The 11,630-nt window shown below is 46.6% G+C and overlaps 1 pseudogene; it reads right to left on the minus strand.

Moving 5' to 3' along the window:
* Positions 1 to 4,666: 4,666 nt before the first annotated feature.
* Positions 4,667 to 11,066, minus strand: LOC119283754 (annotated as a pseudogene).
* Between the last annotated feature and the right edge of the window lie 564 nt (positions 11,067 to 11,630).

The following is an 11,630-nucleotide window of genomic DNA, read 5'->3' on the forward strand; positions in this document are numbered from 1 at the left end:
ACCGGGACCAAAGGCCTCTTTTCAGCAGCCCAAAGGGCGGGAAGCGGCGGCCTTTGATCCCGGTTGGTGGCACCCAGCCCAAAGGGCGGGAAGCGGCGGCCTTTGGTCCCGGTTGGTGGCACCAACCGGGACTAAAGAGGGGCATTGGTCCCGGTTTGTGCCACGAACCGGGACCAATGCCCCCTTTGGTCCCGGTTCGTCCCACCAACCGGGACCAATGGCCTTGTGCTGCCCTGCGCCCAAAAGTTTAGTCCCACCTCGCTAGTTGAGAGGGCTCGGGAGTGGTTTATAAGCGCTGCTGCGCCCACCCTCTCGAGCTCCTCTCAACTGCAGGCTTTCGGGCCTAATCTGTCACTGCAATGCCTGTGGGCCTGAATCCTGGCCCATGGTTGGGTTTCTAGTCGTATTCAGGCCATGGTGGCCCAGTAGGTGGCATTTTTTTTGCTATTTTTTTCATTTCTACTTGGAACTAAATACTTATAGTTTTGTAGTGATTTCTTTTTTATTTTATGTCACAAAAATTATAAACTTTCTGTTAGTGCAATTAGTTTTAAAATTTGAATAGTTTAAATTTGAATTTTTTAAAATTTGTGTGAATCACTAGTTTATGAATAACTTTACAATAAAAATTGATTTTTGAGTCATTGTTTTTCCTGCTATTTAATATTACTGTGTTTTATCATTATACTCAATTTGGTAATTTTAGTTAGTCATAACAAATATTGTAGGCATTTTTTTTCACTTTGAGAGGAGCTCAACAACGCAGAGAGGGACGTGCTTTTGTTTTTGTTTTGCTTTCTGTATTATTTCTTTTTTTTGTTTTTTGCTTTATTTTTTAATTCTTTTTGCTTTTAGGTCAGCAAAATTATAAACTTTCTGTTAGTGCCATTAATTTTAGAAAAATTATAAACTCAAATTTGAATAGTTAAAATTTGAATTCTTTGAAATTTGTGTGAATTACAAGTTTGTGATTAACTTTACTAAAAAAATGAACATAGATGCACCTATAGAGAAAATTCGACCTAAATTCATAGTTTTCAAATGAACTCTGAAAAAGTTGGCATAGCATACTCGTCTGTTACAAATTTGGCATGGTATCATCATAATACTTGTGGGAGAAAGTCTTCACTTTTTCTTCGCTTGTGTCATTTGCTTATTGCGCCGTAACCATGGATAATCTTCATCGTTTATCAGGACGCTTGGGTCAGCCTTGACATTCAAGGGAGGAATTTCATGAAACCTTTCATAATCTTCAGACATGTCTGTCTTGCCCTCCACTCCCAAGATGTCCCTTTTTCCTGAAAGAACTATGTGGCACTTTGGCTCATCGTATGATGTATTCGTTTCCTTATCTTTTCTTTTTCTCGGTCTGGTAGACATGTCCTTCACATAGGTAACCTGTGCCACATCATTGGCTAGGATGAACGATTCGTCAGTGTACCCAAGATTTTTCAGATCGACTGTTGTCATTCCGTACTGTGGGTCTACATGTACCCCGCCTCGTGACAGATCGACTGTTGGCATGCCGTCTTTTTCGTGCAAACGTTGCAGGTCCTCCCGTGCCTCAGGTGTATCTTTTGTCTTTCCATACACGCCCAAGAAGCCTAGCAGGTTCACGCAAAGGTTCTTCGTCACGTGCATCACGTCGATTGAAGAGCGGACCTCTAGGTCTTTCCAGTAGGGTAGGTCCCAAAATATAGATTTCTTCTTCCACATGGATGCGTGTCCCTCAGCGTCATTCGGAACAGCTACTGCGCTGGGACCCTTTCCAAAGATTACGTAGTGTAAATCATTGACCATAGCAAGTACGTGATCACCGGTACGCATGGCGGGCTTCTTCCGGTGATCTGCCTCGCCTTTGAAATGCTTGCCTTTCTTTCGACATTGATGGTTGGTCGGAAGAAATCGATGATGGCCCAGGTACACATTCTTCCTGCATTTGTCCAGGTATATACTTTTAGTGTTATCTAAATAGTGTGTGCACGCGTGGTATCCTTTGTTTGTCTGTCCTGAAAGGTTACTGAGAGCGGGCCAATCGTTGATGGTCACGAACAGCAACGCCTTTAGGTTAAATTCCTCCTGTCCGTGCTCATCCCACGTACGTACACCGTTTCCATTCCACAGCTGTAAAAGTTCTTCAACTAATGGCCTTAGGTACACATCAATGTCGTTGCCGGGTTGCTTAGGGCCTTGGATGAGAATTGGCATCATAATGAACTTCCGCTTCATGCACATCCAAGGAGGAAGGTTATACATACATAGAGTGACCGGCCAGGTGCTGTGATTGCTGCTCTGCTCCCCAAAAGGATTAATGCCATCCGCGCTTAAAGCAAACCATACGTTCCTTGGGTCCTTTGCAAACTCATCCCAGTACTTTCTCACAATTTTTCTCCACTGCGACCCGTCAGCGGGTGCTCTCAAACTTCCCGTCTTTCTTACGGTCCTCACCGTGCCATCGCATCGACTTGGCATGCTTTCCGTTTCTAAACAGATGTTTCAACCGTGGTATTATAGGAGCATACCACATCACCTTCGCAGGAACCCTCTTCCTGTGGGGCTCGCCGTGAACATCACCAGGGCCATCTCGTCTGATCTTATACCGCAATGCACCGCATACGGGGCATGCCTTCAGATCCTTGTATGCACCGCGGTATAGGATGCAGTCATTAGGGCATGCATGTATCTTCTCCACCTCCAATCCTAGAGGGCATACGACCTTCTTTTCTTCGTATGTACTGTCGGGCAATTCGTTATCCTTTGGAAGCTTCTTCTTCAATATTTTCAGTAGCTTCTCAAATCCTTTGTCAGTCACAGCATTCTCTGCCTTCCACTGTAGCAATTCCAGTACGGTACCAAGTTTTGTGTTGCCATCTTCGCAATTGGGGTACAACCCTTTTTTGTGATCCTCTAACATGCGATCGAACTTCAGCTTCTCCTTTTGACTTTCGCATTTGCGTCCTTGCATCGACAATGACCCGGCGGAGATCATCATCATCGGGCACATCGTTTGGTTCCTCTTGATCTTTAGCAGCTTCACCCGTTGCAGCATCATTGGGCACATTGTCTGGTTCCCCTTGATCTTCACCAGCTCCCCCGTTGCAGCATCACGGTATTCAGGGGGCATGTAGTTGTCATCGTACTCTTCTTCTTCGTCGTCTTCCATCATAACCCCTATTTCTCCGTGCCTCGTCCAAACATTATAATGTGGCATGAAACCCTTATAAAGTAGGTGGGTGTGAAGGATTTTCCGGTCAGAGTAAGACTTCGTATTCCCACAATCAGGGCATGGACAACACATAAAACCATTCTGCTTGTTTGCCTCATCCGCATCGAGAAACTCATGCACGCCTTTAATGTACTCGGAGGTGTGTCTGTCACCGTACATCCATTGCCGGTTCATCTGCGTGCGTTATATATAATTAAGTGTCCAAATTAATAGAAGTTCATCATCACATTAAAAGCAAAGTACATACATAGTTCTCATCTAACAACATATAGCTCTCCAGAGCATCTAATTAATTAAACCATACATTGAAACTATGTAAAACATTTTAATGCGAAAACAAAGGCGATCATAATCGCAACCAAGGTAACAATTGATCCAACGGCATAATGATACCAAGCCTCGGTATGAATGGCATATTTTCTAATCTTTCTAATCTTCAAGCGCATTGCATCCATCTTGATCTTGTGATCATCGACGACATCCGCAACATGCAACTCCAATATCATCTTCTCCTCCTCAATTTTTTTTTATTTTTTCCTTCAAGAAATTGTTTTCTTCTTCAACTAAATTTAACCTCTCGACAATAGGGTCGGTTGGAATTTCCGGTTCACATACATCCTAGATAAATAAAATCTATGTCACGTTGGTCCGCATAATTTTCATAAACAATAAATGAACCAATAGTTATAAAGATTAATATATATACCACATCCGAATCATAGACAGGACGAGGGCCGACGGGGGCGGATACCAAAACCATCGCACTATGTAAGATGCAATAATAAAAGTAAGAAAATGATACAAGTATCTATCTAAACATACAAGTAACAATATTTTTCCTTTCAGAAAGAAGATAAGAATAAGAGGCTCACCACGGTGGTGTCGGTGATGAGATCGGCGCGGGTGATCGACGGCGGTGAAGACGGGGGTGGGGCGTGACGGACCGCTAAATCTAGACAAATCTCGAGGAAAATGAAGCTTTGAGGTCGAGCTTCGAGAGGAGAAAACTTAACTAGTGTGGATCGGGCATTTCATCAAACACCTCATGTGCATAGGAGGTGATCTAGAGCACCACAAACCCCTCCCCTCGCCGGTCCAGAAAAACAGAGCACTGGAGTGCTTTGCTCGCGGGCGAGGGTATATATAGGCAGCACAATTGGTCCCGGTTGGTGGCATGAACCGGAAATAAAGGGGATCTATTGGTCCCGGTTCATGCCTCCAACCGGTACCAATGGTGGTGGGCCAGGAGCGAGGCCCATTGGTCCCGGTTCGTCCCACCAATCAGGACCAAAAGGTCCAGACGAACCGGGACCAATGGCCCACATGGCCCGGGCGGCCCCCTGGGCTCACGAACCGGGACCAATGCCCCCATTGGTCCCGGTTCTGGTCTGAACCGGGACTAATGGGCTGCCCCGGCCTGAACCGTTGCCCACTTTTCTACTAGTATACTCTCACCTGCTTCGTGAGTAATGACCATGCATCTTCAGGTCCCAATTTGTCAACATGGTGATACGGATGCACGGCTTTTAGGCCTCGGGCAACAGTCCCGTGTCTTGTGGTGACAAGGACTCGGATACCAGGAGCACCATAGCTGAACGGGTCCTTCAGGAAGTTATTCCATTCATTGTCTCCCCACATGTCATCCAAGACAAGAAAGAACTTTTTGTCTCTTATGGCGACGGCAAGAGCCGGCACAAGTAGAGATTTATCTTGAGCCCCGCCGTCTGGGAGCTTTCCTTTGGCGGTGATGATGGCAGTCTTGAGCAGCTCAGCCTCGCTGAATTCTTTTGTGACACTCAACCATATCTTCGTATTGAACCAGCGTTGGATAGCCTCATCACTGAAAGACCTTCTTTGCAAGGGTGGTCTTGCCGATCCCGCCGACACCAACAACAGCGACCACCATGACATCAGCAGTATCATTTTTGTTAGCCAGCTTCTCCACCAGGGCTCTTGTATCCTCTTCAATCTGATCACCTACCACACCCGATTGCTCCAACACAGCATTTGTTTTCCGGTAGGAAGCAATAGGACGGGCCATCATCCTATCCTCATAGTAACCGAGATTGAGGAAGCTAAAATCAGCGCTTCGCTCCTTGATGGAGTCGAGCGTCAGGTTCAGCTTCTTGATGCGGCCACCGATTTCAAGGGAGAAGCGGGGATTCCGCAGGCAGAAGAGCAAGGGGTTGCAGCACCCCATATCCGGCGGAGATGATCCCCTCTCCATCGCCTTGAACCGGCAGAGGTCGAGGATGTCAGTGGCTTCGTACATGGCGCGCTTGAGCTCGGTCACCCATTGCTGCACACCATCATCCGTGATGCGCCTCCTCTCGGCGTCAGCAAGGAGGTTCTTGAGGTCCCCGAGCTTGACGCCCATCTTGTCAATGTCGCCAGAGACGCCGAGCATCATCCCCAGCTCCTCCTCCGCCGCCTGCTTGAGCAGGTCACCGAGGTAGGACGCGAAGGCGTCCAGCACCATCGCCATGATTAATTTCTCCTCCTTGCTCTCAGGGGACCTTTGGTTGGGTCACAGGTGGTGTGGTGTGGATTGAAAGGCGTAAAGCTGCAATGCAGTAGTGCTCCCTGTTTGTACCGGCCGGGTCGATTGATGCAAGCAAGGTCGATACTTAGCTTGATCAAGGCAAAAGATGATGCCCTCCTTTGCTTGGACAAATCGCTGGCAAAAGATGATTCCTTCCTTCCCGCGTTTGTAATTTTGCTTGGTCCGTCTTGCGCCACGAGTGCACGTCGCGGTCTTTCCTGAAGCCGGCGGCGTCAGCGAGGAAAATGTCTTGGGCTAGGCTATGCCTCTTCCTCTCATCTGCTGCTCAGTTTTCGCCGTGTACTGGTACTCACTTGTCTTGGTGTGAACTAAAGAAGAGCACACGCAGTTTGTGAACCTGACCTTCCAGAATTAATCCAAAGAGCAACACCAGCCTAAACTTAATTTGATTCTACCCAAGAAAGAACAGCCAGGTCATCTTCATCTTCTTTCCCTGGCCGAGACGCCACGCCAAGAATTTTATCATCTTTCGTTATTATATCTTGAATGTTCCACTGATTTGATTCCAACTTTCCTTGCCTTTTGTCTCGCTGTTCTTCCAGATGGATTGCTATCACAGTGCCATATACTTACGATTTTCGAGCTACATATTGCTGGGAATGTTGCCTCAAATACAGCATTTCGTAAAGGAAAAAAGAACTCGAATGTAGTAATTATGAGCATGCATGATGATAAAGCAAACGTTCTAACAAAGTGATTAAAAGGACAAACTAACAGTCCATAGGGTAGGGACCTCTGTTATGCTTTCAATAAAAAGCAGTGAAGCAGAATCTCAAGTCTGCACCGACGTCCCCTTACGGCATCTGGTTTTTTGTTGGTTCGACAAAAGCTTCTTCCTCTGATGTGTCATCTGCTCCCATGCTCTGTTTTGGCTCTGTTTCCTCTGATAGTTCTTTCTTAGGGTTCCTCTGCTAGTTAGTAATACTAGTTTGAGAACCTGAAGCTTGACATATTTCCCTGTAGAATAAAGGGAGCAAGAGCTGACTAAACTTAATTTGATTGCACTGAAGAAGCAAGAGGCAGCTAGACCATCCAACCAGGGCCGGGGAATTTTACCAGCTCTAGTATTCCTCAGTACCTCACCATCATCTGTAACCTCTTTCTGAATTCCTATGATATACGGTGACAGATTAGCTAGTACTCCAGTTTCAGAACCTCAAATAAGTTGCTTCCATACAAAACACAGAAAGGGAGCCAGCGCAAACCTAGATAAACCAGGCCGGGACTAATGCTCTGGACGAAATGTCTATTTTCTACTAGTGACGGACATCTGAGTCGTACTAATGCAAACCAGACTAGTACTAATCAAACACTTGGACTCCTACTACATGTACACAACTAGCATCGCACGAACTTGCATATGAACCGGACTAGTACTCCTACGTAACTTATATAATTCTAGATTACCTAACATTCTCTCTAATCTTGACTCTTTGTCTTCGGTCGCTCCTCCATTGCTTTAATTCCAATTTTTGCGTGGAGATTGTTGGCCCAGACTCGACGCCGAGTACATTCCGGCGATGATGATACAACCGACGACGAACGACGATGACGAATCAACTCGCTGACGAACTCGACGAAGTGCTTTACGCCAAGTTGCACCGTAGTACTCCACCAGCTGCTTGTTCTTCTCGTCGTCCGACATGATCCTCCGTTACTAGAAGATCAACCTTGCTCTAGATACCAATTGTTGGCCCAGTCCCGACGCCGAGTACTTTCCGGCGACGGTGATACAACCGACGACAGACGACGACGAAGCAACACAAGCTAGCTTCGTCCGATCAATCCACCCAGCGCAATACAAAGCTAGCCTCCAACTAGCAAAGCAGGTGCGCCTGATTGATCTACCGCTGGCCGAAGCAATTCCACACGCGCGTACAAAGCCTAATCTACTTGATCGATTATGGCTGGACGTAGTACACACACGCACGCGAAACGCTCGGTTGCCAAAGGCTCGTATCGAGCCTTGAGTTTATTCCTTCAACTCACTGTCTGGTTTACAGGGGGCTGGGTACATGTATATATATTAGCAGCTAGCCTAGCTAGTACTAATCCTACTAGGTAACTAATCCCTGTACTAGTCGGACACTTACACATACATGTATCCGGACACAACGTCGGGTTTAATCCCAACAGAGATGAAACCAATTGTTGCATTACATGCACTGTACCGTAGTGTTGGTATAGTTTGCATTCTGGGGTGTGCAGTTCAATGTTCCCAAGACGATACTGAGATATCAAATGACATCGCGGGGTTCAATGGTTAAATAAGATGCCCAAAACCCGAGCGGCTACCTTGCTTCTACTACCACAAGTTGCACAATTTGTAACGGAGACAAGGATAGACACATCAATAAATACGTATAAGTGCAACGAAATGATGGATAGTGTCTTGGTCAGTCTTACGAGTAGGTGTGGAAGATAGATATATAGATGATCATCAAGACTGAGAGCCGGGCAGCATGCAAAATTAGAACAACATAGTTGGGTGCATTCAGTTTTTATGAAGCATACACTCAAGTTCTGTTCGGCATATATATTCATATAAAAACACGCACTGATTTACAATAACAGAAACAATTCACCATGGCTAAAAATTCACTTACAAGCAAGCAAAACTATCGAGGGTATGTTGCAGATAACAGGAACTCATCTTCTTGGCTATAACACCTGCTTCCTTCGTTTTTCTTTGCTTGTTGGCTGGTGGATGGATAGCCTGTTGCTGCATATTCCTTCTCATCTGTTTCTTCTACCAAATCAGCCTGGACACGCTTATTGGGTGCTTGGAGAGCTTCTAGCGCCATCTCTACTTGCCTCATGGTTGGTCGCTCCTCTGCTCTTAGTTTCACGCACTCCATGGCTAGAGTAGCAACTTCTTCCACTTCGCTACCCCCTCCTGTATAACTTGTGGGTCTATTAGTTTTGCCAAATTGCCTTCTGCAAGTAGTGCAACAAATTGCATGACAAGCCCATCACCTTCGGAAGATCTATACAGAGATGGCTTCCTCCTAGTAAGCAATTCAACAAGAAGGACTCCAAAGCTATAAACATCACTACTTTCGGTTAGGCGTCCAGTATAATAATACATAGGATCTAAGTACCCTATAGTTCCTTGCACTGCAGTTGTTGTACCTGTTTGATCCACAGGAATAATGTACCTTGAAGCTCCAAAGTCTGACACTTTTGCTGTCAAGGCATCATCAAGAAGTATGTTGGAGGGTTTGATATCTCTGTGTATTACAGGGACTGATATAGCAGAGTGAAGGTAAGCAAGAGCTTTGCCTATTTCACTTGTGATCCTTAACCTATCTTTCCAAGGTAGCGATCCTCGTTCTTCCGTGTGAAGATGGTCGGCGAGTGTTCCATTGGAAATGAACTCGTAAGCAAGTAAAGGCACTTCTGTCTCGAGGCAACATCCACGGAGCTTCACAATATTTCTATGGTTGATCTGTGAGAGTATGGCAACCTCATTTATGAACTCGTCTATTTCTCTCCTCACAACAATATTTGACTTCTTGATGGCCACAACATGCAGGTCTAACATAATCCCTTTGTAGACAGTGCCATGTCCACCTCCACCTAGCCTGCGGGCTTGATCAAAATTGTTGGTAGCCTTCTCTAGCTCTTCTAAAGTGATGAGCATCCTCTCTGCGATGTCGGCCCTGTGAGAAACCAATTGCTTTAATAGTTGGCCACGGTTTTGAGTAAAGAACTTCTGTCTCAGCACGTTCGCCTTGCGTTGCTTAAAACCACGGGTAGTCAGGATTGCACCAAGAACCAAAAGTAGAATAAATGGGCCACTAGCGACCGAGAGACCAATGATTAAACCCAAGTTATTATGACCTGAAAAGCAGTTGACACATTTACTACTAGTACTATTTTCTCAAGAATATATAAATGGAGCGAGATAATTAACTATTGAACACTAATTGTTCCATTGTCTCCTGTTGCACGCACTAGTAATCGGCAGGCTAGGAGTACCTCGGATTGTATCTTCAGACTCGATGATGATGCAGCCACCGGACTTTGTGTAATTGCCATGCGTTCCATTCGGGCACCGGCACTGGAACGAGCCCGGCAGTTCCTTGCAGTCCCCGAAGCAGAAATGTTTTTCTTTTTGATCGCACTCTTTGATATCTGCGTATATGTCCACGAACAAAAATAACCACGTGACACATGTGGAAAGCAATGCAAATAATTCAGTAAAAATATAGAGTTAAGTTCGCATAAGACCGGCGTGTTCACATGTCAAATTGTAAACTCACCTTGGCATCCTCCGGTGAGGTAAGGGTTGCCCTGGTAGCCCTCTCTGCAGTGGCACGAATAGCCTCTGGCTTGATCTTGAAGGGTGTCTCCGACAATGCAGTCGCTGTGGGCGCTCTTGCAGATGCTCTGGGCTGCCTCGCGAGGGCAACGCGAATGGCCAGTGTTATACACTGCTGCGTCGTGTGCCAACGCCCACGCGAGAATCACGGGGACCCTGATTTGATCAGCCTTCCTCGAGAGATTTTCGTGTTGGTTTTCCTCCCAGTGCAGGTTCATAACGATCTCCCGGTTGTGGTCTAAGTCGAACCAACCCGCCTCGGCGATGAGCACGTGAACGGGCAAAAAAGAAGAGCTGTCCACGCCGCTGTAGTTGAGCCGCTTGAGCTCCACGCCGTAGGACGCGCTGGCAGTATGGATGGTCGACTGGCAGCAGCCGATGTTGGAGCAGGTATTGGATTTTCCCCCAGAATAAATGAGGTCACCGCCAAACCCATCAGCGGGGCAGAAAGAAGCGCAGCCGCTGGCGAGGCTCCGGTTCCCCAGCAGCGTCGCCTGCACGTTGCAACCCGTGAGGATGAAATCATTTAAACCTGGGTGAAGCAAGTAGGGCACCCCACTGGCGCCGATGTTCTCAGTCTCAGCATCCCCGAGACTCCACCTGCCCGAGCCGCCGCTCATGTTGATGGCTTGCAGTCCGTGGCTGATGATGTGCATCGTAGTGTTCTCCACGGAGATCTTGACGACCTTGAACATGCCGGCACAGCCATCGCCGAGGAGAAGCCGCGGGAGATTGCTTCCGTTGTTGTCGCAGGTTAGCTTGAACCCCGGCCAGTAGCACCTCTTCGGGCCCATGCCGAACGGGTAGGGCACGCTCACGTTGCCGCAGGTGGTGTTGCAGCCCGGCTTCCCTACCGACATCGGTGGAGCCCCTGCTGCGGCCGGTGCCTGTGCCGAGATTAGCAGCAGTAGCAGCACCGCTGCCGCAATGGATACGCAGCTGCTTAAAGCCATGTATGGGATGGATTGAATTGCCGCTATAGTTAGCTAATTTCAGTGGGTGCGCTTCTGCCTTGTGCTATAAAGGAGCTTTATACTCCATACCACTCACTAACGACAATATGCGTGAGGCCGTCACCGTGTTTGAAAATTTGTTAGGTGAACTGAAAATCTTTTTAAAATGGAAAATATATTATGTGAAGTTTCATGTTTCGCGTGAATATTTGTGTTTGAGACATGTGTGCAAAAATAACAAAACATATTCATAAATTAAGCCATGTCTTATGAATCTCTGCAAATACATGCGAGGCATTCTGGTTGCTACATGCGAGATTGGTTTTTGAATTTTTTGACGCTTCAAAATCCAAATTTATAATTTATTTTTGTAAATTAAAGTGAGCACATGAGGTGGGCTGTTTTTTGTTTGGATTTGGTCCGTTCTCTGATTCTACCCATAGTCTCCCACGTGGCTGACCCGTCCCGCTTGGGCCTCGTACCATTCGTCGCCCGTGGCCTGGGTTGTGACGGGATAGATTGACTTGTTGCTAGAGTTATAGCTAATTCAATGGGTGCACTTCT

The sequence above is a fragment of the Triticum dicoccoides genome, chromosome 4A, assembly GCF_002162155.2.
Source record: "Triticum dicoccoides isolate Atlit2015 ecotype Zavitan chromosome 4A, WEW_v2.0, whole genome shotgun sequence".
In the NCBI taxonomy this organism is placed as follows: Eukaryota; Viridiplantae; Streptophyta; class Magnoliopsida; order Poales; family Poaceae; genus Triticum; species Triticum dicoccoides.